Consider the following 24994-nt stretch of genomic DNA (forward strand, 5'->3'; position numbering starts at 1 on the left):
TATGCCCCTGATCATTTCTGCTGCCAAAGCAGGTAATACAGCTTTCGTTTTCAAACCTGAGTTACTATTTTGGCATATTCAGGGGTATGAAAACTGCTCAGAAGCCTTAAGGAAAGAATTTCCATAGGTTTTTGTTTCCATGTTTTCCAGTTTTACACTCCTCAGTTCCAGGCTCGTGTTGAAAAACATCTTCCAGCGTCAGAACTTCTGAAGAGGAAACCCTAGAAATTGGTAGAAAGCTCTTTTCTCTCAGAGCAGATGCTTAAGGCTATCTGCTAACAGGGGAATCGACAGAAATCACTCACATTCACTAATACCAAAGTATACTCCACTTGCGAATCGCTTCCTGTTCTCAGATCCCTGCCATTTAAAGCTGCACGGCAGCATCAGCTCTCCTCATATACTAAAAGCCTGAGAAAACAGTTGTGAAGGGCCGAAAGAAGCAAATAAAACGTATTTGTTATTATGGCTGACCTTAGGCACAGAGTATGTGGCGCTGCGGGAGCCAAACGCCGCGTCTCTGATGATAAGTATGGTGATAACTGGTAAGCCTGTGCCGAACTACTGTGAAACAATTCAGGTAGTCAGCAAACAGGGCTAATTGCTAGTTTGGGGGATATTATGGGTAATTTACTGCCCACTGAGGGCTTCTACCTAAAAATAAGCTTTTTATTTTTTTCCCTTTGGACAGGACTTGCATGTTAATGTAGAATTCCTGATGCAATTAGATGTGAAGAGGACATTCAGCTGCACTTCCATCCATGCCCTTCCGCTTCTCAATTACCTTAACTGTCTTCACAGATCCTTTGACACAAACCATATTCTTCATTTCTGCTTCAAAACTACCAAAGAGGCATTTCCCTAGATTTGCTGTTATCCAGAATGTCTTGATCAAAGCTCTGAGGGTAACACAATAAACACAAGAAAAGAAACTACTGGTGGTTTCCAACGCAAACTAACGGGGGAGTGTCAAGTGAGCAGCTACTGACAATTCAGCCCCGAAACCCAAATGTTCATGTGCAAAACTCCACCTTTGAGAAGGAAGAATAAATATCCACAGAACGTTTTGGCTATAATTACTTCATTTAAAGGAAAAAAAAAGGACTATAATGTGCTGAATTCAGTTTGCTAAAGTCAAGACATTAATATTTTTGGCATATAAAGATGTAAACCAAATGTTTAACTGAAATGTCATTCCCCAGCTCGCATTTGCCTGCTGAACTCCAGCACAAACCCTCCGCAGACCCTCATACAACGCACATTTTTCAGTTCATTGAAGAAGGCCCCTGCTGCTTCTCAAGGAAAACTAACTTGGAGAAGCAAAATAAATACTGGCGTGGCAGTGCAGCAGCAGAGCCTCGCGAGCGCAGATGTGCGGCATTGTCGGCTTTTCAATCAGATAAGGAGCATTCAGACATAATCACTGCAGTGTCTGGGACAGGGAGCGTGCTACAGAGCTGCCCAAGTATGGCCCGGCAGACACATGCAGCGTGTGTTCAGGCTAAATGGCAACAAGCTGACAGGATTTCATAACAGTCCTGTTATGTCTAGATAGGCAAATGTTTGTGTAGTTTAGCTCGGCCTTTGAAATGGCTTCAGGAATGGGGACACAAACGGAGCTCTGCGATGAGTTGTCGATGATGGTGTTACCTGCTGGATGGTGATCTTGGCCAAAGGGATGTCGCAACCAAAGGGGTATCCGTGAGGTGTTAGGACCATGATGGGCTGCAAGAGGCATCACCACAGATGCCCACCGTGCCTTCATCTGCCCAGCCAACACAGGGCTGCTCCTATATATGTATATAAGAACATGGTTCAACTTCAGCTGTGGGCCCTGGGCCTTGCTGAAGTATTGTCATGGAAGGGTTGCTCGTGTGCTTTTGGATGAGACGCTTTAAGGCAGTGAAGGGCCTGCATTTAACGCTACAGAAATAGAGCTCTCTGGTTCTGTGGTAGGCCTGTTAAACTACACAAAGTATCTCAGGAGGGGAAAATTTAACTTACATACAAGGCATGATTTTAAGTAAAGAAATATTGATGGGGCGGGGGGGGAACAAGTATTTTTTTAGCTCTAATTTATGGCTGAGCAGCTTCATTTTAGTTACTTCATGGGAATATTTTAAACCAAGCCTGCATAATATTAAAATAAGTTAAAATGTATGTAAAATTTATGAGAGCATGTCAGGTGCAATGCTTGATAAAGTAAGTTTAATGCCTTGGAATCTTTTTCTTCAGGCACAGAAAGCTGAATCCTGCAATTCTAGGTTACAGTATAATTTTAGAAACTCTTTTCCATTAGACCATTCTTTTATTAATGAGAGCCAACCCAATTTAACGAAAAGAGGGAAATTCCTAAAGAGTTTGTGGAAAGTCCTCAGCAGGTTGGAAGCTGAGTGCGTGATATAAGAGGGTGTTTTCCTGCTGCTCATAGGGTATAGCCAATGGGCTAAACACACAGAGGAAACCACTTTACAACAAACTTGAGAGACCTCAGAGCAGCCTTCCAGTATCTGAAAGGGGGCTGTGGGGATGCTGGGGAGGGACTCTTCATTAGGGACTGTAGTGACAGGACAAGGGGTAACAGGTTAAAACTTAAACAGGGGAAGTTTAGATTGGATATAAGGAAGAAGTTCTTTACTGTGAGGGTGGTGAGGCACTGGAATGGGTTACCCAGGGAGGTTGTGAATGCTCCATCCCTGGCAGTGTTCAAGGCCAGGTTGGACAGAGCCTTGGGTGGCATGGTTTAGTGTGAGGTGTCCCTGCCCATGGCAGGGGGTTGGAACTGGGTGATCTTAAGGTCCTTTCCAACCCAAACCATTCTATAATTCTATGATTCTATGACACTTTGTAAGTGTGCCTCTTCAGAGCAGTTTTTCTTCTGCCTCACTCTGTGACCAAACAAAAGCTTTGACAGCTGTACATCACTTGGAAAACTCTTCATTTACCAGGAGCGTGTCATGTTGTTTCGTTGTGCGACACTCCCAATTGTCGTGACAGAGCTAAATGACAAAGTACTGTCATCCCCCCCACACACACTCCTTGAAAATTCAGAGCAGCCCCTTTCCATTTCTCTCCCTGCTCACGGGCATGCTCCTGAACTGGTACAAAGGAGCAGCAAACAGGGCGGCTGCCTGCAGCCTGCTCCAGTGTATTAAATACCCGGCTCCCCGGCAATATTAAATCTGAATTGACTTCCATCAAACAGAAACTTTGCATCTCTCATTCTTCCATTGCAAAATATTGACATCAGAAAGAGTGAATCCTGAAATGAAGATTAGAGATGAAAACTGTGTGCTTGGTAATTATCATTCTTTTTTTTTTCCTTTGTTATTATTCCTTTCCTCTGAGGATTGCACAGGCTGTTGCAAACAGTAATGAAGTTAGCATGCAATGCCAGTGTAAAGTGTGCTGCAGAGTTATTCCTTCCCTCATTATAGATGAGGGAAGCAAGGCAGCGGGAGGAGGGTGATTTCCCCAGCCAAACTGGTACACAAGTGGGACAGCCCTCTGTCTCACATCTTAATCATCCTCCCCAGTGATGAGACCCTCAGTGCCATCTTGTTTCTGTTTCCTTTTGTTCTGCTATTTCCCTAGGGTTTTTTAGGGCTTTCCTGGGGCTCAGAGCTATTAATACCAGTGACAATTTTTGTCACAAACCAAACAGCCAGTTCACAAATGTTTTCACTCCCAACAAATCCACTGCCCTGGCTTCTAAGGTTCTCAACTAACCACAGCACTGAAAAACATACTTACAGGCATGGAAACGCCTGACCGTTCATTTCAATAGCTGTTCATTACTCCATCCCCTTCTTAAGGCTCATCAATAGGAAGAGTTCAGTGGGTTGAGCAACCTGCCCTAGAATAACCCTTTGGGTTCCTGCACATAGCTTGGGCTGCTTCCCAACAGGAAAGCCATGTCATATCACCCTGAAATTCAAACTTGGCCAGTTCAGTTGTTTCTGGTTGAGGTCTCTCTCTCAGTGAGGTATCATGCAGCAGGGTGGCTTCGTTTGCAAGCACTGGCTCAACATTACCTGGGTATACTCTTGAACCCTGCCTCAGTGCCTGTGGATGGTCTCGAGGAGCGTAATATATACAGCGTGTGACACCTGGTACTGTATCTGTCTCATATGCTTCTTGCAAAAATCAATCTAAATCAATAAATTGTCCACCCTCCTCATACAGTATTTGCAGAGGTTCAAAGACAGGACCAATTACTCTTAAGGTTGAATTGTCAGGTGTCAGATGAGAATATAGAAGTTGAAGCATTATATTTAGGAACAGATTTATTTAGAGGACCTGAAAAATTTGCTTTGCTATCAACAAGTCTATAAACAGAGCTTTTATAGTGTGTTCTGGTAGAAACTGATAACCCTGCAAAGTGATAGGGGTTGTGAATCCTTTTCCTTTTCTCTTCTTTTTGCACAATTCAAATCAGACCTGCTTGATAAAGTAGGAAACTAATAGCCAAGCTCACTGAAGTCATGGCTGCAAAGCTCCTGATGTTGAAGGGCTTTTGGCCCTCACCCGTCTTGCCAAGCACACTGCCTTTTTGTTACCTATCTATCTAGATACAGCTGTAAACTCCCCACGCTTCGTTTATGTATTATATTTATGTGTAATATACATGTCTTTATCATGCATTGAGGCTCTTAGGTTCAGTTCCAAAACTGAGAGCCAGGCCAGCCTCTCAGGTCTAAAGATTATGTGTGAGTAGTTTTGTCCCTGCCAGAACCACAGCACACAAATACCGTGGCTTATTATAATCACACAAGATGTTCCCAAGTTTTAACAGTTCTCATCCCAGAATACCAAACCCCCTCTCTTAGCACTCCTGACAAATCAATATGCATTATTATTACGTGCTCAGATACTTCCACGATAGATAACAGATTTCTGCTCATGCCAAAATCTCAGCTAGCTGTTCCCTCGAGTATTTATGCTTGTGTACTGTATTTAACAACAGCCCATTCAAAATGCTCACAGCTCCTAGGAATGAAATGCACATAATTTAGGAATAGCTGCCTGGCTATTCAGGCATCATGCTGTGTCAAGGGAAAATTAAATCTCTGACTCCCCCCCTCTCTTATAAAACAAACCTGTAGTTTGCATCATATTTTGGGGAGCTGCATGGAAGTTTTATAAAGAGCCAAGTGAGCAAAGCTCTTTTTCCTGGTTAATGGTTGTGCCTCCCCATTAATGATCCAAAATGATACAGTACTTTAAAAAAAAAAAGGTCTCAGCATGCATGCATTGTATCACATTAAGAAATCAGGATTTTCTAGGCACTGCACAGCATTAATTACACTGAGCATGCTGCATATTTAAATTAAATGATATGCCATGTTCTGTTGTAAATATCCAAATGGATTGCAAGATGCAGCCCCGTATTTGCTTCTGAACAGGATCAGAAAATCTCTATGATATTTGTCATTATATTTTGTTTAGGAGCACCTGATGCAAATGCACTGTTTTGTTTCCAGCAGTACCTAACAGTATGGGTATGGGTACAGGTCAGAACTCGTCTGGGCTAAAACAAAAACCCTCCCTCAAAAAGGATATAATACTAATAATAAAAGAGCTAAACTATCCCTGTTTGTCCTCATTCCCCCTTTGATGGAACAGAACAAACCTGTGTTTCTCTATGTATTCACAATCTGGAGATTCACAATGGAGAAGCACCAAGAGGAAAACAGGGGTTGTGGGGACTGAAGCAGGTCAACATGACGCAAACCTGAGTTTATTATGTGAGTCAGGGATCCTGTGTAAGCAAATGGCTGTGGGCTTCAAATTGTCTCAGCAGAGAAGGGGCTGCTGGAGCAGCCAGAGCTCAGGACAGGACAGGGGTGAAGATGAGCTGTTATGGTGAGGGGAGCCTGCTTTGGTGGTTCAGTGAGAAGCCAGCAATGGCTGAAAAGAATATAAGCAATAAACAGCAGGTCTGTTAGTATTTGCATTCCTTTTCTTGACATAGGTATTTCCCTTGTGATTTTATAATACCAGATTGAGTTGTCAAGACCTCACCACCCTCTGCACTTAAACAACTGGACAATGTGTATTCGAGCCCGTATTGCTATGTGATTAAATACTAAGGAAATACTTTAAAACTCTGGAGAAAGGATGGCATTTAGTTAATTGTATAGAAAAGGCATTTATAGAAAAGATCTTTATGAAATGATCAACACTGAGCTAAGGACAAATAAAAGCAAGTCTGAAGGTATGAGGCATAAAGGAGGCACAGCGCAGAAGCGTAGGTAGGGCCATGCGGAGACACCAGCGTGTCTTTAAACCCAGGATCATCGTGTTCTGTCAAAATTACCTCACTTTTTTTGTGTCTTTTGCTTTCAGGACCTGACTCCAGTTTTACTGGACCAAGAAACAAAACAGGAAGACAGCCTGCTCTACCCTAGAACACTGAATGGTCATTGAAACCAAGCTCAGGACAGCTCAACCTTGTCAAACTTCTTTCTCAGGTCTTCTGAAGAAGAAATTCCTCTGGAGTGTTCCTCAGCCACTCTGCAATATGCTTCTCTGGGTCAGGTTGTGAACAGTGTTGGTAGTAAAGCAGGCTGGCCAGCTGGGCCTGCTGGGGTTCCCTTAAAATAACATTTGTCCCAAGCCTTTTCACAAGCTTTTACTGGACCTATTCAGTGTCTCATTTAGGTGTGATGCTCTATGATGTTCAGCAAGTGGCTGGTGACAGCAAAACCTGTTGTGTGACTATAAGATGGTTGTTCATTCCTACAGCAGACAGCAGCACCACGGTGGCATATTCAGCCTTTAAGGCTTGCTTTTCCCTGGGAGCTGCAAGGATGCCCTGAAGGGTGTCTAACATTCTCCTGCATCCAGAATGAATTAGGTAATGGTGATCCAGGTGAGATGGACACCATGAGACAACCCCTTTCCATAAGTACCATGCACTTGACAGAAACAGGTGGGAGAGAGAACAGCCTTCAGCTCTCTCACCATCAGAAAAGGCAGAAAAAGGCAAGACAAAGATAGTTTATGTGCAGCTGAGGCAGCTCTCAGAACTGAATGTGTCTGTGATTTAATAACACATCTACACAGAACGACACTTCTAAAATTCACTGAGAGAAAAGCAGCAGAGCAGGATGGGGCCACAACCAGCCCACAGTGCATTACTTCTGCAACCACAAACAGCTGAACTACCAGGTATTTAGTTTTCTATATGCACAATTGTTGGAAGAGAATGAAAATTATTCTTTGACACTCTTGATGGAGACAAGGAAAGGCCTGTGCTTCCCCCAGCTCCCGTGGTCCTGATGAGAAAGAGCTCACAAATTCCAATAAATAGAAAATAGAAATAAATACTTTAACTACATGGCATAGGGTATTGAATGGCTTTCTGAATCGGAAAGTGCTGCTCGTACGTCTTTGTTACTTCTACACTCTGTAATGCTGGCTCTCCAAAAGGCAGAGACAAAGTGAGATAGATACCACAAGGATCGCAGACACTACACTGGTAAACCAAGTATCAGTGGTACATCCAGATTTATGGTAGGGGATGGCAGTAAAGTGAAAGCAAAACTGTTTGCACAGTCTGTGGTGTTGCCCATTACTGTGTATTTGGCCTTTTTTCTTGCTTAGCTACAGCTGAAGGAGTGGAAAATTGTACCTTATATACAGTATTAGGAGCCACTTTTTGGTCATAAGGTCAATCAGACTAGTTTACCTGCTTGAGGTATTTATGGCACAATCACTCAGTGTCTTTAAGGAAAGGTTAGATACATTTATGGGAAAGGTCTTTTGCAGAAGCCTTCCTGTTTCATAGGGGTCTTGGACAAAATGACCCAGGAGGCCCCTTCCAAGTCTATCAAATGTGGTTCCTTGATTGATGCTGTTTCCCCCCCAAGTCTTTTGAAAACACCAAGCACTGTTATAAAATTTAATATGATACACTATATAACTCTAACACAATGCCATTTCCTTATAGGAGATGGGTAGCTGCTAGCACAGGAGCCTTGTGCAGGAGGAAGGAAAGAAGAAAGACGAAATTGCAGTGCAGTTTCTCTGCCAAGGGATATCGACTATAACATTTACACTGTTCCTTAGTGTGGAGCCTCATCTGTGCAGGAGGAATATCATGTCATGGAGGCATATAAGTAACCCACACTATAGTATATATTTCTCCAGAAGAACCTAACAGGGCCTGAAGTGATTTTGTGTGCTGTGCAGTAGGCATTCCCTTAGTGCTGGAAAGCAAATGGACACCCAGCTCTCCTTATAAATAACTGCTTGGTGCTATAATCAGCTGGGCATAATGTGGAGGCCAGAAACAGGAGTGTCCAACCCCCCGCTGTACCCACAGGGCCTGTCCTCTACCTGTGCTCTGCAACCCTTCTGTGGTTACAACTGGCCAGAGTGAAAGCAACACAAAATATTTCCAGGTCCACCAAACCAGTGAGTAAATCTGTATCGTATTTCCCACTGTTATCCTTGTTATTTTTCCAATTTGAGGAGAGATGCTTTAGCTTAATGTTCCCTAAATTGACTATTTCTTTTTAGCCCTTCAAACCTTTAGCATATTTAAAAGTTTAAGTCAACTGAATTAGGATTTACTCTCAAAACCATTTTACTTTTTACCTTTTTATTTTCACTCCAGCTGATTTACTTAAAGGCCAAACTCCTCTTCCAAAAAGCAACCCCCGTCTTCTTGGGACGGCTCTGTCAGGAAATAACACCACCCATACACACACACTCCAGAGCCTTTTGAAGTCTCACATACGTGAGCTGTTCCATTTTGCAGGGCAGACCAGGATTAACTCTTTTATTAACCTTCTAACCTCATCCATGAGAAGGAAAAACAGCCGAACCTCATTTGGAACTTGCAGCCTTCCTTACCTAAACACTTGTGAGCTCAAACACCCTACAGATGGGAGCAAAATGAGGACCATTAATGATGATTTCCCTAGGGAGCTCCCTGATTTTGGACCCTCCCATTATGTTGCACTCCGTGTCAATGGCTATCCCTAAAAGCTTCTGTTTTCACTTGGAAATGTTTTGCCATTACCATGAGGCTTGGGTCTGTTTGAATCATATTTATAGGGGCAAATACTGACCTTCTTGTCCTTCTCCACATGTTGCATCAATGTGTTTTCCCTGATTCCTACGTCAAAAAACAAGGCACTTTTAGCAAATGACAAATCTGACCTGGCTTGAATCCTGGCAGTGCTACAATTGCTCATCCTTAGCTCTCACTTCATCCCGGCATCACAGCGCAGAGTAAGACACTCACGTCAGGATAGCGCTTCTCACTGGAGTCACAATGGTAAAAATTAGCCTTGGGTGAGTGACACGAGCAGAAATTTCAAAGGCAGGAAAATTTATCTCCTGCTCTTTGTCTTACAGTGTGGTGCATGTCAGTGGTTGGAAGATTTAGCTTCCAAGCATCCCGTATATATAAATCCTAGTGGACAACCGCTCTCCAGCTTCTCTTTTTTGAGTTCAGCAGCTGGAATCTGCCAGGGAATGAGGGCTGAGATAAGGATGGAGGAAAACTTTCCTATGGCCTTCAGGTGTTGGTCAAGGGTCGAGATTAGGAAACAGCTAGAGCAAAACAAAACTCTCTCAGCTATGTCTCCTTACTGTGTTATAGAAGGTCATGGCTATTTGGCATAAGGACCGTGAGTTTTGGGCCAGCCCTGCCTCTCTGCTGTAGCTTAGACCATTAACTGCTTTGATGATACAGTCCCTCTTGGGGTTTCTCCTTCTGAAAGATTTATTCTTGGTTTAACTCTAATACAGATGCTCCACTTTAGATTTTAGGAGGCCAAAACACAAGGAGGAAGGCAAAATACCTCTCAGGTTCCTGGTAAAAGCCTTCAAATACCACTTTGATGAGCACTTTCCAGCTGCTCTGCTGGGTAAACAGACACAGAGTAAACAGCTCTAACGTGCAGGGATGGCCCTTGCACCAAAAGGCAGAGAAGAAAAGGCGATGGGAAGAGTAAAAGGCAGGCAATGATGGATCCAACTGAATTTCTGCCACTTTTGATCTTTGGAAATGGGAAAACCCATTCAGGGTCACAGATTTCCAGACCGGGGTATACGCACCATTACTTGTGCCACAAAGCAGAGATGCTTTGCCTGGCCCAAAAAAAAGCTGTTCTTGTGAGTTCTCTGGGGTGCAGGGACTTGATTTCCCAGTTTTCAGTTAATAATTCAATGCTTATACATAAATAACAGTAATAATAATCATAACAATACCTGCCTCGCCATTATGTTGTACTCAGCCTTTGTGATGCCTCTCTCACGATAAAATCTGTCTATTAAACATTTTAATTGAAACTCTTAATAAAACAGAGCTATTTTAACTTGTGCAGTTACATTCACATCATGATCAGAAAGCACTTTACAGAATCAAATTGAAGTAGCCAGCCTGATCCGTGTACAGAAGCAAACACCGTCATTGTGCATCTCAGTTGTACGTAACAAAGCTGTCATATGGACAATGAATTGTCCAGAATACCATATCTGGGGGTTTGTGCTGCATCCAAAAAGGTCGGGGTTTGTCCTTAGGCTTGTTCTAAAAATCTCTAACGCCATCCCAAGCGACACAGCGAGAGGGGACTGGATGGGCTCACCTCCTAGACAAGAAGAGCAGGCTGCAGCCAGGAGGGGTAGGGAACAGTCACGCCTCATTAGCAGGAGCCCTGGTTCACAAGGAAAGAAGAAAAAAGGTTACAATTTTCCTGGTTTAGGAAAAAAAAAAGCCATGGAATTCTTGATGTGCCGCGGTGCTGAGTACTGAGCAGCCGCCGTGGGGTCACCGAGAGAGGACAAGGCAAAGGCTGGTAATGCAAGCGCTCACGTTAAATGATGCCTCCCGAGGTCTGGAAGGGGTCTCAAGCTTTGGGCCTTGTAATAGGTAGTTCTGGAGCTCAGAGTGCTTTGTTCCCTCTTGTATAATTGATAAATTACCATTGTTAGTACTAAACAATACTGCCGAGCACAGAATGGAAACACGCTAACGCTTTATCCATCTTAAGCAATTCTGCTCATGTGCTCATACTGTTCTTAAATGTGCTAGATATTTGTTTGATGAAACAATAAGTTTTAGAAAAGGGAAAAATAAGAACTTTAAAGATAATCAAAACCTTGACTCCATACTTTACCACAGGCAGCTGTGAATAAGCTTCAGTACTCTTTATTTTTAACATTCCAGATATGTAATTTAATGCAGGTCTAATGACAGTCTCGAACGTACTGCTTTAATCGAAATTGTTCAAGCTCTGTTCTGTGACAAGGGCTCACAAGCTACCAGCAGGGTTGTCCATTTTCCCCGCTTCTGTAAGGAAAAGAAAAGGGAGGGGAGGGGGACACTCTTGAACTTATGTTGCTATTGATGTGTAATATACAATAAAAAAACAGTTAAATTTCAATTACCCACAGGTAATTATAATTTTATTGTTTGACTGTGCCATGGGGATTTTTGTAATTCCCCAGCCTAATAATTTTCTGTAATTTTACAGGTTGTCAAATAAACTATTAAAGATTATCTTTGAAAAGGATTCTGCGATTGTAAGGACATATCATACTGTTCCTGTACATTATTAGTAATTAGAGATCCCTGGATAGTGAAATATCTGCACTATATGCTAGCTGCTGGAGACCATATTTTCTCACAGCCTCCTGTAATCTTGAACCAAAGCTTTCAAACTTCTCATCCATTGTAGCCTGAGTCACGTCCAAACTTTTATTAATATTCACTGAGCACTCATTAAGCAATTCTGGTGCGTTCAATACGTTAAATCTCTGCTTCCTGATGGGGAAAAGCAAAGGCTCACAGGTCCATCCCGGTGTAGTGGAAACAAACACAAAAGGACTAATTCTGAGCTCTGTCTCCTGATGGGGATATGGAGAAGCAGCAACGTTTATACCTGCACAAAAGACCCGAATCTGTCCTGAATGCCTTTTTGACAGTCTTGCACAACAAGGTAGAATCATGCTGCCTGGTTTTAGCCTAAAAATATGCGTAGATGCAAATGTGCTGGGGAGCAGCTTTGGATGTCGGCAAGGAGGGGCAATGGAATGGGCAGAGCATCCAGCCGACAAGAAGCAGAAATCTGGGAGTATTCCCCAATCCTCATGAGTGAGAATCCCCCACATTCACTGGGATGGGGATAAGGAAGTCCCCAGGACATGTTCCCCCAGTACCCATGTAGCTGGGGCAAGCAGACAGCAACTTGTCCCAGTTTAGCTGGCAAAGCCAAAAGGCAAATGGAGCAGCATGTACTGGGTGACAGCTCCCTTCAGCCTGCACAGCGTTGGCTGGGACTGTCACTGCTACAGGGATGCGATCCAAAGGAAGACCAGAGGAGGGATGAGCTGAGAAGAAAAGCAGATGCTGAAACATCACAGCACCCAGGCACTGACTGGGAGGGCAGCGAATGTAAAGCCACGCAAGGGGATTAGCAGCTGTAGGGGTTGTTGGTGCCTGCCTGTAGAGGCATCGAAGGCACAGTTCTTAGCTGGTGGCATTCCTTTTTACTGCCCCAGGAGATAGATAGGGATTATTTGTTTTATTGGCCTCTTGGATTGCTATGTGGTGAAGGCTCTGTGTGGAGGGAAACTTCAACGCATTAAAGCTTCTTTATAGGCTGAAATCTCCCTGAGGAAAGTGGTTTCAGGACATGGAGATTTTCATGCAGAAAACTTTATGGATATGTTTTTTCCCCAGTGGATGCTCCCATCCCTATGGCTGGGTTTTGCACACCCCCAGCCTATTGGGACACCAAGCAAGAGCATCATCTCCTGGCTCTTCCCTGAGCTGGACGCATCTGCAGGGAGGGTTTCACCTCCCTCCTGGTGCCAAGAAGCCTCTGTGGCAGCTGTGATGCTCAGTGAGGGATCTGGTGAGGGATTCTCCTCACACCAGGCAGTGCTAGGGTGGATTAGGTTGGGTTTATGGCAGCGTTGAGCTGGTGGAGCAGTATAAAGATATGGGAGCATAGGGAAGGATTAAGGCCAAGGGACTGCAGCTCTCTGCCTTCCTCTAGAGACAGCTTTGATCCAACCAGATGTATTAAACAAATCTGAGTAGTCTGTATAGATACACACACTGAGCTCTCTTGTCCAAGGTCTGCTTGGCTTGCTGTCCTCTGCTCATCCTGCACCTATGGCAAGGTGTGGGAAGAGGGACATTGATAACATGGAGAGCTCCTCAGTAAGTGGTGTTCTGTGCTCCTGACTGCCTCTGCCTACTAATCCATCTCAAGTGAGACTGAACCCATTACTCAGATGGTTGGCAGTTACAACAAATAGACAGGAGAAAATGCAAAGCCCACAGGCAAGGCTAAACGTGTGCCTGGATGTACAAACACACATCTCCCCTTCCCCTTAACTTCCCGTTTCCTGCTTGACGCATTCTTGCTGCAAGTGGAACACGTTCTGACAATTGAATGGTGGAAGCAATTAGAAAGAGAATTAATTGATAAAATTAAAGACCTGCTTTCCTCCTGTTTGTCATATGACTACAAATATTGTCACTGCCATTAATATTAATTAATATAATTATCAGTGTTTCTAATCCCTACGCATTTGGTTGGAAAGTTACTCTTAGCTCAAGAATATAATTGTTAAGTCATGGAAATGTTAAGTAGCAGCTAAGCAATTCCAAAGAATTAATAGCAAACTGTAGTTTATCCAAGGATTAGACTTTTAGCAATACATAATCACCTCTTCATGTGTTCATCCACATAAAATGCCTTCCGTCCCTCACTACGCTTCTGCCTACTTGTCCTTGCAGAGCACAGAAAACAGAGGAGATGGTAAGTAAATATTCCTTGCAGTTGCACGCTTTCCTTCAAGATAAGTCACTGCGATAAGAGTTACGTGCCCTCAGCTGAAAGCAATGTCAAGGTCAATTATCTCACGCTGAAAGCCCTAATGCAAGATACTTTTGTGATCAGAATAATATATGTAACATTGTAAAGCCTTTGTTTTGGCGGTGAGGAAAGCAAATCCCCTCTCTCCAGACTTCCCAACGCCTTGCCTTGCAGTTGCAAATGCCACGGATGATTCCAATAGTATCAAACACTGGCTGGCTATGCTGTTGCCATTGGAGCAGGTTTTCCAGGCATGGTGGGGCTGACAGATGCTGAGCAGAGCATTCCCTGCCACCTGCCCCATTCCTGGATGGACAGCAGCAATTCCTGCCTGGTAATAGCACGTGTGCATCATGGGAGTAGTGCTAGGCAGGGCATTAATCAGCTAATTTGGGAAACAGCCAAAGTGCTTTAAAGGCCTTTGTTGGAAGGTGGAGGGGGTGCTGCTACAAGAGAATAATGTCATCATTTCACTATTAATTTTTAATTGTGTGTTGCTATGCATTATTACCAACCTATACTGATTATCTGAAGAGAAATGGTGATGCTGTGCAAGCAATATCTGGTAGGAGGACGAGTGGGCCGTGCTGTAAAAGAAGTGAGAGGAAAAGGCTGTCCTTTAAGTTATTGTAGGAATCTGCTGCTGTCTATTCCTACAAGGTATCCTATTAAATACTTATAGTATGGGCCGAAGAAGATTCATGGAGAATCGCAGTTTTCCCTGTTTTCAGGTGGGTTTTCTTTACTTGATTTTGCTGGTTTTTGTTTCTTCTGTTTTCTTTAATGGCCACCCTTTGTAATGAAAAGTTACTTCAGAGAAACCTTCTTCAAGGGAACTAAACTCTGAACCGGATGAAATCAGCAGCAAGGCACTCGCTGCTGGGACAACGCACATGATCCCCTGCAGGTCTGGGGGTTGAGGTTCTAAAGGGTCAGGGTACCACGATGCAGCACCAGCACAAGCTGCAATCTCTGCATGACGATCAGGTTCCTCACTCAAGTGCATCATCATCTGGGCAAAGTGCAGTTTGTCTTTTTCTTCAGCAATCTCTTCGTTTCCCATTCATCTACCTGCTGTTCGTACCTGAGGCGAGTTTTGTGCTCTGAGATTAAAACTTGGGGCGCATCCCCTTTCAGAGAGCATCCTGCCTCAAAAATACTAGTGCGCCCCTCAGAAAAAATGCTTAGGTGAATTACTGTACTTTGACAACTGACCCAGCAGAGTTGGACCATAATCCACAGTTCATTGCTAAGGAAACAGCATGCATGCACCAGAGGAAGAAATACGTATATGTGAATTCTTCTCACAAGGAAATCATTATCAAGAGATGCTCAGATTCAGACCGCCGATACTGTCAGCTTACTGGTGGAGGAACCGATGGTATCACCAGCTTGTGCCCGCTCACAGAGTCTTCATTTCATCTACGAGAAAGCTAACCATGAGGGGACAGGAAACCTTTAATCTACTTTTCTACATGCCTTCAAATAGCTGGTTCTTATCAACTTGCATTGAACACGAGCAACGCAAACCCATAGTGACGTATCCCCCGCTTAATAAAGTAAATGGAACCAAACCACAGTTCTCCAGTGTGAGATGGGTTAATTGCAACAATATCTTGCATAGGAGCAAGCCCCCAAAGCAGCTCTAAACAGGCAGCAAGGCTGTTAATGCAGGAAGTAGCCAAAAAAAAGCAGGTAGAAAAGTCTAATGTTTAATAACAGAGAATTAATTCCTGAGCAGCACTTTGCCACTGACCAAAGTGGCAGGAGGAGGTATTGGGGGGGCCCTTGTTCACCCCAACATTCGATTATTGTCCGTTTCAAAGGAGGAAAACTTTTTTCTCCTGAATCCCTAATTTAATCCTATATTTTATAGAACAATATAAAACTATTTGTGTTATATTGTTACAATACTATTTGTGCTATATAAATGATATTAGAGCATCACCCTATCAGAAATAGTTTATACAACTATCTATTAGCATTTTTATCCTTCATTACATAAATCATGTGAAAAAGATGTATAAATATATATAAATTTATGTATTTTAATATATGTCATATAATTAAATATATATGCATATAATATGTATTACTGATATATAATATATATTTATAATATGTTATATGTTTTTTACATAAATATCTAGTAATATTTATGTAAAATAATTATCTTTTTGGACACATACTTCAGATTCCAATAATGTTTCAGACAGGTGATAAAATCTAGTGGTTAACTGAAAAGTTTGCACCAAAGCCTCATGGTTTTCAGCTGAATTTCTTTCAAAATAGGTGCTTTCCATGAAGAAGAATGAGACACAATTAATTTTCATTTAAAAAAGAAAAGAAAAAAAAAAGGACAAAAAATGTTCTACTTGAGCACTTCCCAATTGCAGTCTGAGCCCTGGCATCAGCCCATGATCATCAGTGAGAGATGTGCCTTTGCCATGCACAGCCCCAGCACTGCAGTATAGCCGGGAGCGGCTCAGGAAAGCACTGAAACATTCACATTGAGTCCAGTAAGCACTTTTCCAAACAGTGATTCTTTCCTGAACTGGGGCCAGCGCAGGTCAAGTAAAGGGAAAACCACAACTGCAGACAATGAAGCAACTTGCCATAGTTCCACAGTGAATCCAAGGTTCACCTCCTGTACAGCAGCCTGTTCCTAATCCTCAGTTAATTGTTTGGAGCCTTGTCCTACTTTAGCTCAGGGACAGAGAAAGATACCCTCTCCCTACCCTCTTTGAGGGCTTCCCAGCCCAAGAAGCAACAGTAGTTTGCATAATGAAAAGTCACTTTGCTGCTTTGGTGGAAACATGAATGTGGTGTCTGACCAAGATAAAGAAAGATGGCAGTGGATTAACTCAAACACAGCCCCAGCAGCTATTACACACCGCTCAGCAGCATCTTTCCTAACTAGACCTTCTGTAGCCTTTGCTGCTCTATGAATTACAGTCAAATGCCAACCAGTAATCTAACAGGAATCGCAACTTTTCCTGAGCAAATGCACTCTGTCGGCCACGACAGGGAAAATGTGAGTTTCCAGCCGCAGCAGCTCTGCTTTGCTTTCATCAAAGCAAACGGCCCCATTCCTTTTTTATACCACCACCTAATTGAGCCTGCCAAGCTTCACTGAGCCAGTGTAGGTTCAGCAAATGCCAGCCTGTCTATACCTGCCACTGACATCAATATAGTTATCTGTAAGGGCTGCACAAGGGGAAAGAAGTGCAATGAAATTGGTGGGGATTTGCCCCTTTATTGAGGCTGGATGCTGAGGATGCTGTGAGCCTCTGCAGGAAGACTCGGTGGTCACTGCTGCAGCCATACACCGTGTCCCTCGCTTGTACCTCTTCCTCTGTGCAGGGTGCAACTGAAGCAAGGTGGGATTGTGCTCCCTGGTGTTAGCAAGTGCATGGAAGGTGCCAAAATGAACCATGTTTTTGTCACTTCTTAATGGCCAAGAAGTTCTTTCTGAGCATGTTTAACAACATCTGATTAGGCAAATCCACCTCTCCTGACGTTGCGAGTACAGGTACAGCGCAGTCTTTATCCTTTGCTGGAGAGCCTGTATTTATCATTCCAGGAATTAGTTTAATCAAAATAGAGTTTTGTGTAACAAACAGTATATAATTAATTTGGATTATCCCGTTGCTTCACAGCTTTGAATACAACCAGAAGAAAAAGCTATTGAATTTGCAGTCACCTTTGGTGGGGAGGTTCTGTCCCTCTGCTCATTTGAGATATTTCTTTCCATCTATTTCACCATCATGTTTCAGTTCCTGAGAGCTGCAGATATCTATTCAGTGCCTTTCTATCTTGGCCATCATAAATAGCTCTCTGATAACAAACCGTGCTCCCTGAACATCATTTGCTACCAGAAAGGATGTTCAAGAAGCACATGCGCTGTGATACAGGATATCCCCTGCTTTATTGTGAATGCAATAAAGAGTTTTACAAAATCAGCTTCCTTCCATTTAGAGGATAAGTATGCATCATTTGAGTAGTTTTACCACTTCTTATTGCCTGTCTGTTTATGCTTCATACTTAGAGAGTCACTGCTCCCATGCTCTTCAAATGAATACTGCTACTTAAATACAGAGAACGATATGTGCTTATTGAAAGATTCAAGGATTTCATCTGTCAATAGAGGCTTAATTATCCACTGGTGGATGCTCAGATGCTATAACGACGGCTATTGTAGAAAGCCAGTATAGAAGAGACCACTCACAGCTCATCATATGCCCCGATCCAGCCATTTAGGGAAAGGAATAAATATGTAATGCATAATATTAACTTGCATCTTACTTCCCTGTGTCATAACCCATCGTGTAACGTTCTGTTGTTTCATGTCATGTCACGCAGAACATGATGCAATGCAGTGTCACACTTCAGAACACATTACTAAGCAAGAGCTGATTCTTGATACCACTTTGGTAATAGGAGTGTCTGAGCCAAACGTATTGTGGCTTTGGCTGAATGGGAAGGGATCAAACTGAGAGCTACGTCAGGGAAATGCTTTCCTTCTCTGGCTTGGCCAGCAGATGTCCATTTGTCAGTGGCAGGTTCAGTTGGAATTTCTTTGTCACGAGTCCTTTCTCTTATGAAATAGCAATTTTATGGCAAGCCAAATACTGGAGGGGGAAGGAAAAATATAAAGCCCTTAGAAATACATAATAAATGTGTATTAGTGAGACAGAAAATTGGAAAATGGCCACCTGCCAGCAGCCACATCCATTCCGGAGGCAATGCATGGCTCTGCCATTATGCATTATCACAGGAATTGCAAATATTTATTAAAAGTATTAAAATGGGGAGAATGTTAAATGTTTCCTTCAGCAGGGGAAATGCGCATTGCCACCCAGAAGATAGGGCATTCTGATACAGTGTTTATTCAAATGACTTCATTTTATTAGGCTGTCATACACAATAAATGCGCAGGTACGCTTAACAAAAGATCTATTGTGGATACGGGAGATTTGTGAGTAACACTTCAAAACCATCAGCTCTTCTGAACTCTATTCATATAAAAAGCACACCACAAACTTTCATTAACTTCCTTAGAACCAATTATTTGCTGAGCTTGTTTTCTTTTGCTGCCATCCCCCTCTATTTTGTTAGCCAATTTGTTTACTTACGTTTTAATGCTTAATGGGATTAAATGCAGTTTATCTTTAATTTATATACTGGAAAGCTGGGTGTATATGTGGAGCAGGCAGCAAAATATTACGATTCTTTTGGGGTTCATTTACAGGTCTAAACACGAATGACTATAATATATTGGGGCCCCAGTATCTTTTCATGCATGAATAAAACATCCTTCAAAGATTGGTGGGAGCTCCATAGTATTGATTGAGGAGAAAATCACATTCCTGTTTTGCCCACGTTTTCTGCTAGGATTAATCACACTGATTTTGTTCATAAGGTTCCTGTTACAGTATGATACACGGTGAGCAGCACTGATATCTCAAAGCTTCATGGGGCTGGTTGGCTTTGCTGCGCATAGAGCCCCTTACAGGGGCGTCTGAGCACTGATGGGGAGAGTTCTATAAGGAAACACCAACCCCTATGTGAATGGGTGACACAAGCAAGTGAAGGGGTTAGGTCTGTGTAAAGTAGGTGAATAATCATCTCTCAGCACAGACATAGAAAGCAGCTGGTTTAGAAGGGGATATCTTGAGATAAACAAGACGATCTTAGATGGTCATGATACTGGTGATGAGATTGTTGTTGCTGGGTGGGAAACCACGCTACTTCTGTGCTCAGTGGTTTCCTGAATCAGCAACGAAAGGAAGGAGGATAGCCATTGCCTGCACAACTGAAAGGATCATCTAAGTAGCTTCTAAAGGTCTTTTTTTTTTTGCCTCAGAAATGAGCAGAGAAATAAGAAACCAGCACTGGCTTTCCCCTTACGCAAGGGCTCCTCAATTCCTCATAGGCCATTAAGAAGAGCGATCAGAGTACATGTTGTAGACAGAGAGGGAATAGATAGATCAAAGTTACAAGACCCCCCAGATTTATGGCGAGCCTTATGCAAGACAAAGCCTGACTCTGGAAGATAAAGTTTCAGAAATGAAGGATTTTCTCTCTGCTCTTCCATGGTGCAGGTTTATTCCTTCCTGACAAGCACGGAGCAGCGCAGTGAGGGAAGGGGGAGCTTTCATGTGAAAGTGCTTTGTCCTGATCCAGACACCTTATATGAATTCGTGAAACCTCAAAAGTGCTGCATGGGATTCATCACAGACTGTTGGAGAGACCTTGGCCACCTCATAGACAGAACCTCCGGTGCCTTCGGTGAGGGCACATGTAACACCCTCTCACTGCTGCTCGAGCAGAAGTCAGACACCAGAGCTGAGGTTTGCTCTGCCCACAGCACTGCTGTAATTCAGTCAGTGCAGATGTAGTCAGCATTTCAAGCGACACAAGACCATTTTCTTGGCCAACCTTATTTAATATGAAGCATGTTTTATCTTGATTTAGGTTGTTGTTGTTCTTTAATTAAAGAAATTATGGGAGGTCATTCTCATTAGTTTAGAAGAGTCCTCACAGAAGGGGTTTGCACTGATTTAACCTCAGGGTAAGCTGGCACAACTTCTGCATGTAAATAGGGTTTAACACTGGACACTTTGTGAATAATCCAGCTCTTCACTTCTGATATTCAAGGAATACTGACTGGAATAAAAAGATAATGGTGATAAGCTGGGGTCTTACTGTGAAATTCAACCAGTGATCTGTGGTGGCAGCTAGGAGCCACTGCACCAGTGGGGAAGGAGCACCACAGGGCTTTCCATTAGGGGCAATCCAGACCAGAGTCCCCATCTCTGCGTGATGATATTGAAGAGATATTGTGCTCAAATCCCATTGCTCACGTCTGGCCAGATAGAGAACCAGCTAAGGGGTGTGGAAATTGGGCAGGAAAGGTGGAAAGCAAGGTGTTTCCCTGCAACCCAAGGAAGTCATGCCTTGGGGTTGGAGCATGGCACAGGTACCTGGAGGTGGATGGGACATCATTGCCATGGAAAAGATTTGCCATGAAAAGAAATAAAGAATAAGAAACAAAAAAGAGCAGCGGTATGAGAAGTGCCAATGCTGACTGATGCTGTCTTTAATTGGTACCACCAAGGGCTTTGTGCGGTCAGCACGCTTTTCATGTTAATAATAGAATCCCCAAATTCAACTGATCTGAAGGGCATCTGACTGTTTTACATTAATCACAAGCTATACAGCAGAGGCTGAGAGCAAGTGGGCAGATACCCTGGTGTAGCAGCACTAAGGAGCTCTCATTATAATCATCCTGCCAAATCAAAAGAAAAACCCTAAGGCTCCTAATAAAGGAGACCACTGGACTAAACAAATTGAACAAGTAGCGAGACATGCATGAGCTTAAAACTACTGCTGTCAATCAGAGTTTTCTGAGCCACTTATTCTGCTCCCTACTCCAAAACACACGCAGACAAAACGCAGGCACGGGCTCCATGTACAAGCCCCTACCCCAGTGAGGTACATGCTGACATACAGGTGCTGGTATATACACGTGCTGCTGGGGAAACAGGTAGAGATGCGGGTTATAAAGGCACCTTCCTTTATCATTGTATTACAATCTCATTATTATACTGCTATCAAAACTGATGCAGCAATAAGAGAAACAGGCAGTGTGTATGGGGATGGCAGCACATCCAAGCAGGAGGCTATCTAAGCAGGCTTTGCCATCTAAAGGTCCTTTCCAACCCTAACTATTCTATGATTCTATGTCTACTTCCCTCAGTTCCAGTTCAGAAGATATGAAAGAAAGACTTTGGACCTCATAAATTTGAGGGTTTCTAGGTCAGGAAAAAGGTGCAGTACCCCTACACACTTCTCACCTTCCTGCACGTGCTGATGGATATTATTGTATTAGTTATATTCCCTACTGGAAGGAAAACATGTAGTAAAAAGGTGGGTTGTTCCTCCCCAAAAAATGCACTTGGCACTAATGAAAGATCTCCAGAAATGGGATGGAAAGAAAAGTTCAATTTTTGAAGCAGTACATTACATGTTGGTGTTTTGAAGACAAATGATAGCTTGACTCCATTACCTACCACCCCTTCTCTAAGCCATCAGGCAGAAACCCACAATTTTGAGGTACTCCCTCAAAACTCAAACAGAATCTGTGCACAGGAGTAAGCACCCAAGCAAGATAAAGCAACAAAGATTGTGAGGGTCAGTACTTAGAGCTGGAATCAGGAGAACGTGCCAAAAAGGAAGGTTTCCATAGGGAACAGATGAACAAGGAGCGATGCACCTGAGGTGTCAGGTGAAGGCACGGAAGGAGAGGTTTTATGGAAAGAAAACCCACTTGCAGCCATTAGTGCATTTATTATCATAGGAACTGGTGGCTAAAACACTGTCCTCTTTGTAACTGGTGGGAAATCTCACCTTCCATTGTCATGCTACCAATTGTGGATGCTGGTTGCTGTCCCCCTGTCCCTGAGTGGCTGCCCCTCTGTACAGGCACTGCAGTGGCCATGGAGGAGGCAGAACTGGGGCTCCCCTTACTGGCATCCTGGTGCCTTTCAAAACTGGAAGGTAATGATTTGAGAGATTATTATTAGTTTAAAATGCTATTCTTACTTTTTTTGCTCATTCCTCTTTTTCCTCCTTTTTTCCTATTGCTTCTCTCTGGTTTTGTTGTTGTTTTTTTTTACTCCACACTGTAATAAATCAACATACAAATGCACTGGATTATTTCCACCTGGAATGCTGGAAGACAAATAGTACAAAAGATCAGTTTGGTCATTTACCATATTGGTTTAGCATGGTAATACTGTTGGGTTTTTTTCAGGTCTCATTTCCAAACCGTAAACAAATGGAGCAAGAACAGCTCAAATACTCCCTGCCTAACAGCGCCTTGCACAGTGAAAAGATCAGATTTGGTTTTTTGAAGACCAAAATGCCCCTTTTTCAGCAAGAAAAAGCAGGATTTTGAATTAGCCCAAAATTGGAAGCTGCGTTTCTTTTTGCCAGGCAGCAGAACCAGATGCACCCACAGCCACGTTAAATCACAAACACACACACACAGAGGGGAGGAAAATGCACATTAAATATGAAAAAGTATTCCTTTCAGGCAGAAGATAAACAGCCCTACTACAAATTAGCTCTCGGCCCCGTCAGGTGTGAATCTCTCTTGTCAATACGCACCAAATTCCCTGAGATAGAACCACATGGTCATGAATTTTATTTCTCTCCTGCTTAATTCCTAGTACCACTCTCCCTTGTGGATTTACTCAGGGATGATTTACAGTGGGAAAGGTGACATTAAACACGTCATTGAGCATGCAAAGATGCTGCACTCAAAGCAGCATATGCTTGACTTTGTTAAAAGATGAATGCTGTCAACTCCGCGGTGCCCACCAAGATCTGGCCTCCTTTTTCTTCCCAGCAAACTTTGAGGAAGAGGCAGACACGAGTCTTGACACTGAGAGAAATAAAAGTTAATGTATTCACGACATGATTTCACTTGCAGCCTGATTTAGCAACGTCTTGTCTAGTTTGGGTCTGCTGTTGCTTCTCCTAATTTACTCATTGCACAAAGAAAATAAATAAATAAGTGTACTATAGTCTTATTTATCCTTCTTTGGACATTTCTTTACCAGGCAGATGGTCAATTAAGAGCACTAAACAATGACACTGTTTTCTCTGTAAACATTTTTTCTCCTAATAGCCTAACAAATGAGAATCTGTGCTGCCATACTGCTGAATACCATCTTGACTTTCTAATTACAAAGAACTGGGTCTTGATAGTAACAATTACAGCTGTAACAATGATGCTGGTGCTTGAACAATATCGTTGGAGGCAAAGTGCTTATCGGAATATTCACAAATAAAGGCTTACATTTATGCCAGAGCTGGAGATGGGAGGTTAAACAGTTGGGGGTGGGGAGGTGGAGGAGAAAGGTTGAAAACATTGGTTTAGTAGCTACAGATGTGAATTTGAATCCAATTACATGGAAGCCAGTGGGGGGGAGGGGAGGAGCATGGAAAGATGCTGTTTCCTTCTGTTTTGGCTAATCAATAGGTTAAAGGGTTAGCAAAATTAACATGTTAATAACATTCATGTTGCTAGCTATGCACTGGTCATAGTATTTTCAGAGAATTATGTCTTGTAATACACACACTATTCTGCTTGCTTTTCCTTTTCCCCTTTTTTTGGCTGAAATAGTGAAACGGTCAGTATATTTTATCCCACAGTGTGATGGAAATCGGCTTCTCAAGTCCCTCATCTACCCTACCTTTCCTACTTAACTTCTTAAATCCGACCCCAGATTTGGGTTGGTCTTTTTCCTTCTTTGTTTAAATGTTCCCTCTACCCCAAAGAAAAGGGGCAACATAGTCCCTGAGCTCACCGCTCATCCCCAAGCATGATGGCAAACTGCTGCATAGTGGGTGCCACATCACTGTCTCCTCCTGGAGGAGGCTCTGTTCCTTCCTCCCGTCCCCTCATTGATTGTCCTTTGTCGCCCCAATGCCACAGCCCCCCTCACCCCCTTGGTCGTGCCCTGTGCCCACAGGCAGGATGGGTTTCACCTCCTCCTCTCCTTCCCTTGCTCCCATTCCCACAGCGCTCCACCCGCTCTCGGAGCCGTAATTTAGCCCACGCTTATTAATCAGTGCACATAATTTGTCTCTAATGCTGTCAATTTCAGATGGCAACCTGACTTTTTTTTTTGGAGGGGGCAGGGTCAACAATTTAATGAATCTCGTCTGCATTTTAATTCAGACCTAATAATGTGCCTCTGGCAGCTTTCTTGGAAAAGTGCAGCGTTTTCCAGGGTTTTCTTCCATCAAACCCAGCACAATGGGGTGTTTACCTTCCTGCCTTGGACACGTTCAGCACAGGGTAAAGTTGCAGACAGACCTACCTTAATCAAACAGGAACGTGGGCTAAATCTACTGGTTTAGCCTTTGAAGAGTTTTCCTGGGGACGTGCACAGCACAAGGAAAGAGAAACGTGGGGCTGTGCGGTCCCTTTTCTGCACAGATTAGTGCACGGTTCTAGGCAGAAAACTGCAGACTTTAGTGACTCACTTTGCCTCATGAAATGACCCTTTCTTTACTAATGGTCAGAGCATCCAAGGCACAGGTCCAAAAGTACTTATTTACTCCTATGCTTT

At 43.1% G+C, this 24994-nt stretch overlaps 1 long non-coding RNA gene across 1 annotated transcript in view; it reads left to right on the plus strand.

Moving 5' to 3' along the window:
* The window catches only part of LOC134159067 (uncharacterized), a 517675-nt gene extending 506144 nt beyond the window's left edge, over positions 1-11531 (plus strand). Inside the window, exon 14 of the long non-coding RNA XR_009963031.1 lies at positions 6349-11531. This is a non-coding gene — a long non-coding RNA (uncharacterized LOC134159067). The remainder of the gene's footprint in view (positions 1-6348) is intronic.
* The last annotated feature ends 13463 nt before the right edge of the window (positions 11532-24994 follow it).

Source organism: Pezoporus occidentalis, unplaced genomic scaffold, assembly GCF_034315485.1.
Source record: "Pezoporus occidentalis ecotype Australia unplaced genomic scaffold, CSIRO_AGI_Poc_V1 ctg10, whole genome shotgun sequence".
Lineage (NCBI taxonomy): Eukaryota > Metazoa > Chordata > Aves > Psittaciformes > Psittacidae > Pezoporus > Pezoporus occidentalis.